Source organism: Salvelinus alpinus, chromosome 31 (assembly GCF_045679555.1).
Source record: "Salvelinus alpinus chromosome 31, SLU_Salpinus.1, whole genome shotgun sequence".
Lineage (NCBI taxonomy): Eukaryota > Metazoa > Chordata > Actinopteri > Salmoniformes > Salmonidae > Salvelinus > Salvelinus alpinus.
Genome location: NC_092116.1, coordinates 13,884,265 through 13,901,116, shown reverse-complemented (window position 1 = coordinate 13,901,116; position 16,852 = coordinate 13,884,265).

The window sequence follows — 16,852 nt, the reverse complement described above, 5'->3', positions numbered from 1 at the left end:
TGGGGAGAACAAGTATTTGATACACTGCCGATTTTGCAGGTTTTCCAACTTACAAAGCATGTAGAGGTCTGTAATTTTTATCATAGGTACACTTCAACTGTGAGAGACGGAATCTAAAACAAAAATCCAGAAAATCACATTGTATGATTTTTAAGTAATTAATTTGCATTTTATTGCATGACATAAGTATTTGATACATCAGAAAAGCAGAACTTAATATTTGGTACAGAAACCTTTGTTTGCAATTACAGAGATCATACGTTTCCTGTAGTTCTTGACCAGGTTTGCACACACTGCAGCAGGGATTTTGGCCCACTCCTCCATACAGACCTTCTCCAGATCCTTCAGGTTTCGGGGCTGTCGCTGGGCAATACAGACTTTCAGCTCCCTCCAAAGATTTTCTATTGGGTTCAGGTCTGGAGACTGGCTAGGCCACTCCAGGACCTTGAGATACTTCTTACGGAGCCACTCCTTAGTTGCCCTGGCTGTGTGTTTCGGGTCGTTGTCATGCTGGAAGACCCAGCCACGACCCATCTTCAATGCTCTTACTGAGGGAAGGAGGTTGTAGGCCAAGATCTCGCGATACATGGCCCCATCCATCCTCCCCTCAATATGGTGCAGTCGTCCTGTCCCCTTTGCAGAAAAGCATCCCCAAAGAATGATGTTTCCACCTCCATGCTTCACGGTTGGGAGGGTGTTCTTGGGGTTGTACTCAACCTTCTTCTTCCTCCAAACACGGCGAGTGGAGTTTAGACCAAAAAGCTCTATTTTTGTCTCATCAGACCACATGACCTTCTCCCATTCCTCCTCTGGATCATCCAGATGGTCATTGGCAAACTTCAGACGGGCCTGGAAATGCGCTGGCTTGAGCAGGGGGACCTTGCATGCGCTGCAGGATTTCAATCCATGACGGTGTAGTGTGTTACTAATGGTTTTCTTTCAGACTGTGGTCCCAGCTCTCTTCAGGTCATTGACCAGGTCCTGCCGTGTAGTTATGGGCTGATCCCTCACCTTTCTCATGATCATTGATGCCCCACGAGGTGAGATCTTGCATGGAGCCCCAGACCGAGGGTGGTTGACCGTCATCTTCAACTTCTTCCATTTTCTAATAATTGCGCCAACAGTTGTTGCCTTCTCACCAAGCTGCTTGCCTATTGTCCTGTAGCCCATCCCAGCCTTGTGCAGGTCTACAATTTTATCCCTGATGTCCTTACACAGCTCTCTGGTCTTGGCCATTGTGGAGAGATTGGAGTCTGTTTGATTGAGTGTGTGTACAGGTGTCTTTTATACAGGTAACAAGTTCAAACAGGTGCAGTTAATACAGGTAATGAGTGGAGAACAGGAGGGCTTCTTAAAGAAAAACTAACAGGTCTGTGAGAGCCGGAATTCTTACTGGTTGGTAGGTGATCAAATACTTATGTCATGCAATAAAATGCAAATTAATTACTTAAAAATCATACAATGTGATTTTTTGGATTTTTGTTTTAGATTCCGTCTCTCACAGTTGAAGTGTACCTATGATAAAAATGACAGACCTCTACATGCTTTGTAAGTAGGAAAACCTTCAAAATCGGCAGTGTATCAAATACTTGTTCTCCCCACTGTATATTGTAGTACTGGCTGCGTGTATACCACCAAGCAGAGCAAGGCCATTTAACAACACATCTCTTCAATTCCATTATACTCTTCTACTCTACTAATGAGCATAATTGTTAGATTGTGTCCTAATGTGTGTGTGTGTGTGTGTGTGTACGTGCATATTTAACTGTCTCTGTGTACATGTACAAACATACACATGTGTTGTGCCAGAGAGACAAAAATTATGGGGCTAGAATAGACCATCAACCACTGTGTCACGAACGTCGTAATCCTCCTCGTCTGAGGAGGAGTAAGGATCGGACCAAAACGCAGCGTGGTTAGAATACATACTTAATTTAATAAACGAAGAAATTAAGAACACTTAAACAAACTACAAAACAACAAAACGAACGTGACGCTATATAACGAAAGTGCAGACACAAGCAACCAACGTATAGACATAGACATAGACAATAACCCCCAACCCACAATACAAAACAGGCTACCTAAATATGGTTCCCAATCAGAGACAACGCAAAACACCTGTCTCTGATTGAGAACCATATCAGGCCAAACACAGAAATAGACAAACCAGACAAACAACATAGAATGCCCACACAGATCACACCCTGACCAACCAAAACATAAAACATACAAAGCAAACTCTGGTCAGGGCGTGACACACTGTAACGATCTGTCTAGGCTAGTCAACCACAGACTAGCTACTGTGGCGATCAGACCTCTCTGGTTGCATAGCACTGTATGTTGTGATAATGTTGAGGTAGAGCTATTTCCGTGTTGCTCAAGAATATGTTCTGTTTTGAAATGTGTGTGTGTCCGTGTCTGTGTGTGTGTGTGTGTGTGTGTGTGTGTGTGTGTGTGTGTGTGTGTGTGTGTGTGTGTGTGTGTGTGTGTGTGTGTGTGTGTGTGTGTGTGTGTGTGTGTGTGTGTGTGTGTGTGTCCCAATTTATATGTGATTCATATGGGATTTATATGGGATTCATATGGGATTTATATGGGATTGAGGGAGTAGCTGGCACTTACCAAGCATAATTATCTCACATAAAAACCTATTGTACATGCAAACTACATTCACTCTCACTAAAAGAATGAATCACACAATTGACTGGTCATTGGGAATACACATCCAAGACTGAATCATTGGGAGCTTTTATGTAACCGGGACCTGGTGAGAGCCTAAAGTTAATTTGGTGCAAATATAAATGTGATCACAACATAAAAGGCATATGGGCATATAGGGTCCTTTCTGAGATGTGTACCCTTGCTATGAATAAGCCCAGGCATTTCCATGTAAAAAGCCCCATGAGCACTAACAGGTGAAGTCCATAGGAGTACATCAAATTTGGTGTCAAGTGAAAGGTAAGAGTCTATCTTTTTTTTGCTTTATTAAAACCATTCAGATTCTAAGCCCTGTCTAAGCTATATGGAATTGTTTTAAGAAGCTCATACCAAGGATCATTTAGCTATTTTATTTTCAAATTCAAGACCCCTTGAAGCATCCCCAATATATATTTCAAAAAACGCTTTGATGAAAAATAATTTTGGGCCTTAATGCTATTAGCCCATACAAATGCATTGAATAACAGATTCATTACATGGAACAACAGATAGTCCCCCACAAAGATCTAAATAAAGTTTGTTCTTGTCACGTCCTGACCATAGTGCTTATGTGTTTTGCTTGTTTTAGTGTTGGTCAGGACGTGAGCTGGGTGGGCATTCTATGTTGTGTGTCTAGTTTGTCTGTTTCTGTGTTCGGCCTAATATGGTTCTCAATCAGAGGCAGCTGTCAATCGTTGTCCCTGATTGAGAATCATATATAGGTGGCTTGTTTTGTGTTGGGATTTTGTGGGTGGTTGTTTCCTGTCTCTGTGTTTTGTCTGCACCAGAAAGGACTGTATCGGTAAGCCACGTTTGTTATTTTGTAGTTTTGTGGGGCGGAGCTAGCATGTTGGAGTGAACGGCGGTGTGTGAGAGGCTCCTGCAACTTTTTTGCGAAATAATCTAACTTAACCTACTTTATGATACTTTTTACAACAAACGTTTCTTTCTAATACAACATTGTAACTTTCTGTGTAAAAATGCCGAGTAATAAGCGACCAAAGGACAATAAATCCACATCGGAGGCCTACTCCACACCAAACAACGAGACAGACATTGCGGAAGGCACAGGCAACAACGTGACACTTACAGAACTTACCCGGGCTTTGGGAGAACTACGTGTTGCTTTAGCTGAGGATCTTAAGGCTACTATTGCTGAACTGGACACCAAAATCGAGAGCACCATTCGAACGGTCGCTTCGCAGGGCCAGAGTATTGTGGACATTGAGAAAGCTTCTGAATTCAACGCTGGTAGGATCGACGACTTAGAGAAGCTATGCTCGTCACTGCAGGATAGTGTGCAGAGACTTTCTGTGAAAGTGGTCGACCTGGAGGGCCGTTCCAGACGTAATAACCTTCGCGTTGTTGGTCTGGCAGAGGGGGTTGAGGCGGGCTCTCGCCCCTCCGACTTCTTCGCCAAGCTATTGAAGGATGCAATGGGATCGGATGTTTTGGCTTCGGACCCCCAGCTGGACCGTGCACATCGCGCCCTTGTCCCAGTGCCTGGACCGGGCCAACGTCCTCGCCCAGTAATCATCTGTTGTCACAGTTTCAAGACCAAGGATCTTATCCTGCGCGAGGCCCGAATGAGGGGCAACCTGTTACATAAAGGGCACCCCTTCCGTGTCTATGATGATTATGCGCCCGATGTGGCAAAGCACCGCGGCGGCTACAGAGATGTCATGACCAAACTCTACAAACTCCATCTTCGCCCAGCCTTGTTCTTCCCTGCAAGACTAAGAATTACCCCGCCTTCCGGTGAGAAGATTTGGCTCTCCTCGGTTTTGGACGCAGAGAAGTTTATCCGGGAACATACGCCAATCCCCCGTACAGGTTAGAGTGCCTTGTCATTGTGTGTTAGGGTCTGCTCATGGAATCGAATCCATACTATACCATAACGGGTGAAACCGTATTGAACGGTCTCAACAAGGGCTACCGAACATGTAAGATGCTGTGGAGGGTGGTCAGAGCTCTCAGTTAAAGTCACTTTCATTCTGGCTGTGTTCAGAGCGATGCCTATTTGGGATGCCTTCCAGGTTTTATCATTGACACTTTCGGATGAATATACTTATATTCCCCCATTTTTTGTTTTGTTTTGTTTTTTATTTTTCAATTCTTACATTTATTGTTATTACAATACCATTTATTTATTGCTTGCAGGGGACTGGGGGTGATGGTTGGGAAGGGGCAGACACAGACACCTGGATAGCAAGTTGATGTTTTGTGCCGTTCTGCCTTTGTCTTAGCCGAGGGCCGCTCTCCCGATTAGATCCCCACCAGCCCTCTGTAGTGTCTGTGTAGGTGTGCGTACATATAATTAGTATTTGTACTTTATAATTATTTTCTCTTAGCATTTTACTATTATGTATGTGTATATTTTAAATTAGTGTAGATTATTACTCTGGGGCATGAATGTTTGTGTATGTATGTATGTGTATATATGCATATGTATATATGTATGGGTGTGTGTGTTATTTTGTAGTTTTGTAAGTGTTCACGCTTTCGTCTGTCATTAAATATGTTGAACACGGAATACGCTGCGTCTTGGTCCGATCCCTGCTACACCTCCTCTTCAGACGAAGAGGAGGAAGGCTGCCGTTACAGAACCACCCACCAAACTCGGACCAAGCAGCATGGCTACGGGCAACAGCAGCAGCAGCGGCCCACTACACAGGACTCCTGGACATGGGAGGAAATTCTGGAGGGAAAAGGACACTGGGCTCACATTGGAGAATATCGCCGCTCTCGGAGGCATCTAAAGCCCAGGAGCGGTGGTATGAGGAGGCAGCACGGAAGCGTGGCTGGAAGCCCGAGAAGAAATCCCAAAAATTTCTTCGGGGGGGGCTAAAGGGTAGTGTGGCGAAGTCAGGTAGGAAACCTGCGCCCACTTCCCATGCTTACCGTGGAGAGCGGGAGTACGGGCAGACACCGTGTTATGCGGAAGAGCGCACGGTGTCTCCTGTACGTGTGCTTAGCCCGGTGCGGTACATTCCAGCTCCACGTATCGGCCGGGCTAGAGTGAGCATTGAGCCAGGTGCCATGAAGCCGGCTCAACGCGTCTGGTCTCCAGTGCGTCTCCTCGGGCCGGCATACATGGCACCAGCCTTACGCATGGTGTCCCCGGTTCGCCAACACAGCCCAGTGCGGGTTATTCCACCTCCCCGCACTGGTCAGGCTACAGGGAGCATTCAACCAGGTAAAGTTGGGCAGGCTCGGTGCTCAAGGGAGCCAGTACACCTGCACGGTCTGGTATATCCGGCGCCACCTTCCCGCCCCAGCCCAGTACCACCAGTGCCTACACCACGCACCAGGCTTCCAGTGCGTCTCCAGAGCCCTGTTCCTCCTCCACGCACTCTCCCTGTGGTGCGTGTCTCCAGCCCAGTACCTCCAGTTCCGGCACCACGCACCAAGCCTCCTGTGCGTCTCCAGAGCCCTGTACGCACTGTTCCTTCTCCCTGCACTAGCCTTGAGGTGCGTGTCTCCAGTCCGGTACCACCAGTTCCGGCACCACGCACCAGGCCTACTGTGCGCCTCAGCAGGTCAGAGTTGGCCGTCTGTCCAGCACCGCCTGAGCTGCCCGCCTGCCCAGCGCTGCATGAGCCGCCCGTCTGTCCCGAGCCGTCAGAGCCGCCCGTCTGTCCCGAGCCGTCAGAACCGCCCATCTGTCCCGAAGCCGTCAGAGCCGCCCGTCTGTCCCGAGCCGTCAGAGCCGCCCGTCTGTCCCGAGCCGTCAGAGCCGCCCGTCTGTCCCGAGCCGTCAGAGCCGCCCGTCTGTCCCGAGCCGTCAGAGCCGCCCGTCAGTCAGGAGCCGCTAGAGCCGCCCGTCAGTCAGGAGCCGCTAGAGCCGTCCGTCAGTCAGGAGCCGCCAGAGCCGCCAGCCAGTCAGGAGCCGCCAGAGCCGCCAGCCAGTCAGGAGCCGCCAGAGCCGCCAGCCAGTCAGGAGCCGCCAGAGCCGCCAGCCAGTCAGGAGCCGCCAGAGCCGCCAGCCAGTCAGGAGCCGCCAGAACCGCCAGCCAGTCAGGAGCCGCCAGAGCCGCCAGCCAGTCAGGAGCCGCCAGAGCCGCCAGTCAGTCAGGAGCTGCCAGAGCTGCCCTCCAGTCATGAGCTGCCTTCCAGTCATGAGCTGCCCTCCAGTCATGAGCTGCCTTCCAGTCATGAGCTGCCTTCCAGTCATGAGTTGCCTTCCAGTCATGAGTTGCCTTCCAGTCATGAGCTGCCTTCCAGTCATGAGCTGCCCTCCAGTCATGAGCTGCCCTCCAGTCATGAGCTGCCCCTCAGTCATGAGCTGCCCCTCAGTCATGAGCTGCCCCTCAGTCAGGAGCTGCCCCTCAGTCAGGAGCTGCCAGAGCTGCCCTCCAGTCATGCGCTGCCCTCCAGTCATGAGTTGCCCTCCAGTCATGAGCTGCCCTCCAGTCATGAGCTGCCTTCCAGTCATGAGCTGCCCTCCAGTCATGAGCTGCCCTCCAGTCATGAGCTGCCCTCCAGTCATGAGTTGCCTTCCAGTCATGAGTTGCCTTCCAGTCATGAGCTGCCTTCCAGTCATGAGCTGCCCTCCAGTCATGAGCTGCCCTCCAGTCATGAGCTGCCCCTCAGTCATGAGCTGCCCCTCAGTCATGAGCTGCCCTTCAGTCCAGAGCTGCCTCTCTGTCCGGAGCTGCCCTTCAGTCCGGAGCTGCCCTTCAGTCCGGAGCTGCCCCTCTGTCCTGAGCTACCTCTCTGTCCTGAGCTACCTCTCTGTCCTGAGCTACCTCTCTGTCCTGAGCTACCTCTCTGTCCTGAGCTACCTCTCTGTCCTGAGCTACCTCTCTGTCCTGAGCTACCTCTCTGTCCTGAGCTGTCTCCTCAATTTAGTAGGGACCTTGGTGAGGATTCCTAGGCCAAGGTCGGGGCCAGGGTTGCCACTCAAAGGACGCTAAGGAGGGGGACAAAGACAATGGTGGAGTGGTGGCCTCGTCCTGCGCCGGAGCCGCCACCGTGGACAGATGCCCACCCAGACCCTCCCCTTGAGTTTTAGGGGTGCGTTCGGAGTCCGCACCTCAGGAGGGGGGTACTGTCACGTCCTGACCATAGTGCTTATGTGTTTTGCTTGTTTTAGTGTTGGTCAGGACGTGAGCTGGGTGGGCATTCTATGTTGTGTGTCTAGTTTGTCTGTTTCTGTGTTCGGCCTAATATGGTTCTCAATCAGAGGCAGCTGTCAATCGTTGTCCCTGATTGAGAATCATATATAGGTGGCTTGTTTTGTGTTGGGATTTTGTGGGTGGTTGTCAAAGGCTTTTATTGACAATTACATGAAGTTAATGCGAAAAGTCAATATTTGCAGTGTTGACCCTTCTTTTTCAAAACCTCTGCAATCCGCCCTGGCATGCTGTCAATTAACTTCTCGGCCACATCCTGACTGATGGAAGCCCATTCTTGCATAATCAATGCTTGGAGTTTGTCAGAATTTGTGAGTTTGTTTGTCCACCCGCCTCTTGAGGATTGACCACAAGTTCTCAATGGGATTAAGGTCTGGGGAGTTTCCTGGCCATGGACCCAACATATCGATATTTTGTTCCCCGAGCCACTTAGTTATCACTTTTGCCTTATGGCAAGGTGCTCCATCATGCTGGAAAAGGTATTGTTCGTCACCAAACTGTTCCTGGATGGTTGGGAGAAGTTGCACTCGGAGGATGTGTTGGAACCATTATTTATTCGTGGCTGTGTTCTTAGGCAAAATTGTGAGTGAGCCCACTCCCTTGGCTGAGAAGCAACCCCACACATGAATGGTCTCAGGATGCTTTAATGTTGGCATGACACAGGACTGATGGTAGCGCTCACCTTATCTTCTCAAAGCTTTTTTCCGGATGCCCCAAACAATCGGAAAGGGGATTCATCAGAGAAAATGACTTTACCCCAGTCCTTAGCAGTCCAATTCCTGTACCTTTTGCAGAATATCAGTCTGTCCCTGATGTTTTTCTGGAGAAAAGTGGCTTCTTTGCTGCCCTTCTTGACACCAGGCCATCCTCCAAAAGTCTTTGCCTCACTGTGCGTGCAGATGCACTCACACCTGCCTGCTGCGATTCCTGAGCAAGCTCTGTACTGGTGGTGCCCCGATCCCGCAGCTGAATCAACTTTAGGAGACGGTCCTGACGCATGCTGGACTTTCTTGGGCGCCCTGAAGCCTTCTTCACAACAATTGAACCGCTCTCCTTGAAGTTCTTGATGATCCAATAAATGGTTGATTTAGGTGCAATCTTACTGACAGCAATATCCTTGCCTGTGAAGCCCTTTTTGTGCAAAGCAATGATAACGGCACGTGTTTCCTTGCAATTAACCATGGTTGACAGAAGAAGAACAATGATTCCAAGCATCACCCTCCTTTTGAAGCTTCCAGTCTGTTATTCGAACTCAACCAGCATGACAGAGTGATCTCCAGTCTTGTCCTCGTCAACACTCACACCTGTGTTAACGAGAGAATCACTGACATGATGTCAGCTGGTTCTTTTGTGGCAGGGCTGAAATGCAGTGGAAATGTTTTTGGGGGATTCAGTTCATTTGCATGGCAAAGAGGGACTTTGCAATTAATTGCAATTCATCTGATCACTCTTCATAACATTCAGGAGTATATGCAAATTGCCATCATACAAACTGAGGCAGCAGACTTTGTGAAAATTAATATTTGTGTCATTCTCAAAACTTTTGTGTACATTGCAGAATAACAGTGAAGACATCAAAATGATGAAATAACACATGGAATCATGTAGTAACCAAAAAAGTGTTAAACAAATCAAAATATATTTTATATTTGAGATTCTTCAAAGTCGCCACCCTTTGCCTTGATGACAGCTTTGCACACTCAATGCATTCTCTCAACCAGCTTCACCTGGAATGCTTTTCCAACAGTCTTGAAGGAGTTCCCACATATGCTGAGCACTTGTTGGCTGCTTTTTGTAAAAGACCAAGTCCATATTATGGCAAGAACAGCTCAAATAAGCAAAGAAAAACGACACTCCATGAAGGTCAGTCAATCCAGAAAATGTCAAGAACTTTCAAATTTTCTTCAAGTGCAGTCGCAAAAATCATCAAGGGCTATGATGAAACTGCCTCTCATGAGGACCGCCCCTGGAAAGGAAGATCCATTGTTACCGCTGCTGCAGAGGATAAGTTCATTAGAGTTACCAGCCTTAGAAATTGCAGCCCAAATAAATGCTTCACAGAATTCAAGGTACAGACACATCTCAACATCAACTGTTCAGAGGAGACTGTGTGAATCAGGCCTTCTTGGTTGAATTTCTGCAAAGAAACCACTACTAAAGGACACCAATAATAAGAAGAGACTTTCTTGGGCCAAGAAACACGAGCAATGGACATTAGACTGGTGGAAATCTGTCCTTTGGTCTGATGAGTCCAAGTTTGGTTCCAACCGCAATGTCTTTGTGAGATGCAGCATAGGTGAACGGATGATCTCCGCATGTGTAGTTCCCACCGTGAAGCATGGAGGATGTGTGATGGTGTGGGTGGGTGCTTTGCTGGTGACACTGTCAATTATTTAATTAGAATTCAAGGCACACTTAACCAGCATGGCTACCACAGCATTCTGCAGCTATACTCCATCCCATCTGGTTTGCTCTTAGCGGGACTATCATTTGTTTTTCAACAGGACAATGACCCAACACACCTCCAGGCTGTGTAAGGGCTATTTGACCAAGAAGGAGAGTGATGGAGTGCTGCATCAGATGACCTGGCCTCCACAATCATCTGACCTCAACCCAATTGAGATTGTTTGGGATGAGTTGGACCGCAAAGGAAAAGCAATCAACAAGTGCTCAGCATATGTGGGATCTCCTTCAAGACTGTTGGAAAAGCATTGCAAGGGAAGCTGGTTGAGAGAATGCCAAGAGTGTGCAAAGCTGTCATTGATTTGTTTAACACATTTTTTGGTTACTAAGTTATTCCAATGTAGAAAATAGTAAAAATATAGAAAAATCCTTGAAGGATTAGGTGTGTCCAAACTTTTGACTGGTACTGTATACTTCCATTCACTGTTTCAACGTGTATAGGGGACCTTCATACGGGTCTTGTGAGGCCTGTGGGCGTCCTAGAGCAAAACATGAAAGTCTCACCTTCGCACAGACCTTTGCAACATATCATATTAGTGTGTAGTCCAAACAGTTCAGATGCTACAGACAGAAGTTGGCAGATCAGCTGTACTGACTTCAGACGAGTCTCCTGACACTTGTAGAGGTCATAGAGAAAAACGGAGAACACCATCGTGTTCATGAGAGTCTCATCTTTCCATAGATGTGTCATAATTGTAGACCAAATCGTTCAGAAGCTGCAGACGATTTTGTGAGAAAAAAAACAGATTTTCGGGATGTCTCATGCTCTAACAAACAACGCTCTAGCCCTGTCACCTGCGGAAGTTCGACGTAGGCAGATGCGGTGGATTGAGAGCATCCAATGCAAAAAGCTGATATCACTAGCTTCAACTGACATGTTTTTATGGAGATTTTCTTATTTTGCAAATTCGCTTTCCGCGGGGTGGCAGAGGTCGACCTTAGGGGGTTTAAGGCATATATACATTTTTAACCATTTTCCATCATAAAAATATGGAATAAGTAAAGCTTTTGATTTCTGGTCAAACAGATGGAGAACATGTCCTAGAAAAGATCTAGCAGAAAAAGTCTTAAAAAGTCTTAGAAATACATTCATAACACAATAATGTTGAAGTAAAGATCCCTCCCACTGAGCACAAACTGATTGAATCAATGTTGTTTCAATGTAATATGTCAACATTTTGTGATGTGGAATCTACCTGTAAAATACATTTGATTTGAAAAAAATGAATCAACTGTTGTTTTGAGGGTGTAATTTCAACCACAGGATTATGTCATCATACGAGCGAATTTTCAACATAGACAAACCTTGTATAAAGTATGTTGAATTTCTACCTTTGAAACAACGTCAGATCTTCAGCGTTATATCCAGTATCCCAAAAAAACTATAGGCTGGGCAGCACCTCCTACTGGAGAGTTGATCTATCTACAGCTAAATCCAGGGCTTTAACCAAGCTTAGCTTTGATATTTGTCACTGGCTACTACCAATGTGCTATCATGAGAATGATTATTGAGAGATCTCTTAATAACTAAATACGTTCACTGTTGCATTCGAAATCATTCCAAAGGGTAGGTTTAATAGAGCAAATTAAATGTAACCATGCTATATAGCATTTGCAAAGTCATCAACAGCTATTGTTTCAATTCAACCCAGGGTTCAACTAACAATAGACAATACATTTGGGCCTAGGGTTTCAAGCTTTGGTTGATTTCAAATGTAATCTTCAAGTTAATGATTAACTAAACCAAAAATAAAAGTTAACATTAAGCCAGGGGCTCAGATGAAACTATCCAAGCAGTAGATATTCTACATCTCCTTTAAATGTTAATCATTAGTTGTGTTGTTAACCAAACACAAGTCAATATTACTTTTGTAATACACTAAATAGCCTAAGGTTAAGGCTATCTTACAAACTAATGTAACATTCTCAGCCTCCTTCACTTATGCTGCCAAACATACCCTCGTAAAACTGACTATCCTACCGATCCTTGACTTCGGCGATGTCATTTACAAAATAGCCTCCAACACTCTACTCAGCAAATTGGATGTAGTCTATCACAGTGACATCCGTTTTGTCACCAAAGCCCCATATACTACCCACCACTGCGACTTTTATGCTCTCGTTGGATGGCCCTCGCTACATATTCGTCGCCAAACCCACTGGCTCCAGGTCATCTATAAGACTCTGCTAGGTAAAGCTCCACCTTATCTCAGCTCACTGGTCCCCATAGCAACACCGACCCGTAGCACATGTTCCAGCAGGTATATTTCTCTGGTCACCCCCAAAGCCAGCACCTACTTTGGCTGCCTTTCCTTCCAGTTCTCTGCTGCCAGTGACTGGAATGAATTGCAAAAATCACTGAAGCTGGAGACTTATATCTCCTTCTCTAACTTTAAGCATCAGCTGTCAGAGCAGCTTACCGATCACTGTACCTGTACACAGCCCATCTGTAAATAGCACACCCAACTACCTCATCCCCATATTGTTATTTATTTATTCTTTGCTCTTTTGCACCCCAGTATCTCTACATGCACATCATCATCTGCACATCTATCACTCCGGTGTTAATGCTAAATTGTAATTATTTTGCCTATATGGCCTATTTATTGCCTTAACTCCCTAATCTTACTACATTTGCACACACTGTACATAGATTTTTCTATTGTGTTATTGACTGTATGTTTGTTTATCGCATGTGTAACTTTGTGTTGTTGTTTTTGTCGCACTGCTTTGCTTTATCTTGGCCAGGTCGCAGTTGTAAATGACAACTTGTTCTCAACTGGCCTACCTGGTTAAATAAAGGTGAAATATATATATATTTTTAAATCAACATTAAAATTAGTAAAACATCTATGGCCATATTTTGAAGTTACTGTAACTATAAATGTCTTCTCATGTAATCATATAAAGTGTGCATGTTCAAGATAGCATGAATAGGTCATCATAGGTCTGTGGAGATCTTCACAATTGCTGTAATAATCTGTGCAGAACTATGAACGGTATTGATCACTTGCACCATGTACTTTATTGTAGTCTCAACTGCAATCCACGTCAATCTCCTGTAAATTGCTCTGGCTAAGGATGTGTGCTAAATTATTAAACTGTCAATTTAGTTCTGCTATTAGATGAAGCACAGTGATAACACGTTAATCTGTTGTATAAATAAATAACATATCTGACGTTGTTATTCCCATTGGAACTTTGCTGTGCTTTTAATGGTTGAAAGCACAGTGATAGACATTTGGATGACAACTAACCCCAAAATCTGACATTGTTTTTCCATTGGAATTTGGTTGTGCTTTTACATGGTTGAGATCATAGTGATAACACATTGGGAATTCAACAAACTTCTGGCTGACATTTTGAGTGGGCTAATATAGGTTGACATCTCATTGATCAATGTCTCTACCAAATATGACACAAATGTCCACATTGAAATGACGTGGTATCCAACTAATATCAACAGTTATATTTAGTTTTGCAGAAATGATTTGCCTTTTGTAAGTTTAAGAAATATTGCCTAGTGTTTTGTCATTCTGTTTCCAAAAACCCACATATCTTTAAGATATTTTCAAATGTCGCTCCCTCATGAGGAGAGAGGAGAATAAAAGTTCACAAGAGTAACGAGTAAAGTTAGACCTACCAATCAGTTATTGTGTTTTCACTGATGATTCATTTGGTTTATGATTTATTAAATGATTAAAATGCGTCATTCTGTTACCAAACCATTAACCGAATTACCCAAAAATCTGTAACAGAATTGGCTACAATGGGAATTCATAGTAGTCCCAAACCACCGTTGGGTCACCTGCTACTGTCCTCCCTTCCACTGGCATACTATTATGTTCAGCTCATAACTGTTTTCTTTCTCTTTCACATGTTTTTATTTTTATTTAATTTAACCTTCATTTAACCAGGCAATTCAGTTAAAAACAAATTCTTATTTACAATGACTGCCTACCCCGGGCCAAACCTGGATGACACTGGGCCAATTGTGCACAACCCTGTTGTGATACAGCCTGGATTCAAACAAGGGTGTCTGTAGTAACACCTCTAGCACTGAGATGCTGTGCCTTAGACTGCTGCGCTACTCAAGAGCCCTTGTTGAAGCAAGAGTGTGAAAACCATCTGTACAACCTCTCTCTCTCTCTCTCTCTCTCTCTCTCTCTCTCTCTCTCTCTCTCTCTCTCTCTCTTTCTCTTTCTCTTTCTCTCTCTCTCTCTCTCTCTCTCTCTCTCTCTCTCTCTCTCTCTCTCTCTCTCTCTCTCTCTCTCTCTCTCTCTCTCTCTCTCTCTCTGTCTCTCTTCCCTCTTCTCTTTCTCTCTCTCAATTCAATTCAACTCAAGGGCTTTATTGTCATGGGAAACATATGTGAACATTGCCAAAGCAAGTGAAGTAGATAATAAACTCTCTCTCGCTCTCTCTCTCTCTAGTTAATGTCACCTCTCCTGGCTCTTACTAACACCTACCCATAAGTCCCCTCTCTTCTATTTACTGTAACCATCCCTCTCACCAACTGAGCACTGACTGAGTGGTGCAGTGGTCTAAGGCACTGCATCACAGTGCAGGTGGCATCACTACAGTCCCTGGTTTGAATCCAGGCTGTATCACATCCGGCTGTGATTGGGAGTCCCATAGAGTGGCGTACAATTGGCCCAGCATTGTCTGGGTTTGGCTGGGGTAGGACGTCATTGTAAATAAGATGTTTTTCTTAACTGATTGCCGAGTTAAATAAAGGTTAAATACATTTTAAAAATGTAAATGTCCATGGATGTTGAAAAGTAATTGAAATTTGGTCAGTCCAAATCTGAACCAATCTTAGACGACCGTTTCACAAGTTTGGACAGTATAGTACAGTACAGTCCAGTAGAGAGAATAGGTCAGTAAAATACAATAAGGTACTGCACAGTAGGCCTAGAATTTAGTACAGTAGGCCTAGAATTGAGTGCAGTATAATTTACTGTATTGTACAGTACAGTACAGTGCTGAACTATACTCTATGGTACAGTACAGTACTGAACTATACGCTACTGTACTGAACTCTAGTCTACTGTGCTGTACTGTACTATATTCTACTGTACTGTACTGTGCTCTTCTGTGCTGTACTGTGATTGATACAAATCTGGTCCGGTCCGGGCCATCCAAATTTGGTCTTGTTTGGGGCGGAGCTCATTAGAATAATAGCCAGTGTGTAGAATAATACCCAAACAAGCAAAGGAGGATAGTACATTTTTCTACCTTTGTGTACTTATTCAGGATACATCACCATTAAGGGAAGGGTGTTCATAATTATGCATTTTTTAAATAATACAGATCAGGGACCTATGATGTCATTCTGTTACCATCATTCTGTTATTGAGTGTTACTGAATCCACTTTACTTAGGCCTACTGTAGTTCAATAACCAAAATAGATTTTTTTTTAACTCAAGATGTCATATTTTAGCTGACACCCCATTCTTGCTGCAGACATCTTTGAATTTTAATTTGGGGTAGATCTTTAACAGAGTTTTTGGAAAACATGGTCACAAAACCTGAGGGAGATTTTACCATCACTCTACCAAACATTACATCTGCACTGTTCTTCAGGTAAATGTGTTTTTGTAAAATATTTGTGTGGAAATTGTTGAAAGTTGTCCTTATGCATTGAGTTGTATGGTTTGTTTCACTTTCCATTCAATGCTTCTGTTTGGCATACTTTTCAAGTCTCAGCTTAATTCTGTTACCATGGAATTGCCCACCTACAAAAATCACATTTATGCAACCATTGTTATAATAACTACCTCTTAGAATAAATGTAATATTCCACTTATCCCAGGTGCAATTTCTCCCTCATAGAATCATACCCTCTTCATGTTAATTACCACCACATCACTGCCCACCTTTGCTGTTAGTCAGAGAGGAAGAGGCGAAGGGAGAGGTTTTACTCTGCCCAAAATCTGTCCACGAAAAAGAAGCCCATGAAGTGAGGAATATGTACAGCACCAGTCAAAAGTGTGGACACACCTAATGGTGTGGGGGTGCTTTTCTGGTGACACTGTCGGTGATTTATTTTGAATTCAAGGCACACTTAACCAGCATGGCTACCACAGCATTCTGCAGCTATACGCCATCCCATCTGGTTTGCGCTTAGTGGGACTATCATTTGTTTTTCAACAGGACAAGGACCCAACACACCTCCAGACTTTGTAAGGGCTATTTGACCAAGAAGGAGAGTTATGGAGTGCTGCATCAGATGACCTGGCCTCCACAATCACCCAACCTCAACCCAACTGAGATGGTTTGAGATGAGTTGGACTGCAGAGTGAAGGAAAAGCAGCCAACAAGTGCTCAGCATATGTGGGATCTCCTTCAAGACTGTTGGAAAAGCATTCCAAGTGAAGCTGGTTGAGAGAATGCCAAGAGTGTGCAAAGCTGTCATCAAGTTCATCAAGGGTGAATACTTTTAAGAATCTAAAATCTACATTTTATTTTGATTTATTTAACACTTTTTTGGTTACTACATGATTCCATGTGTGTTATTCCATATGTATGATGTCTTCACTATTGTTCAACAATG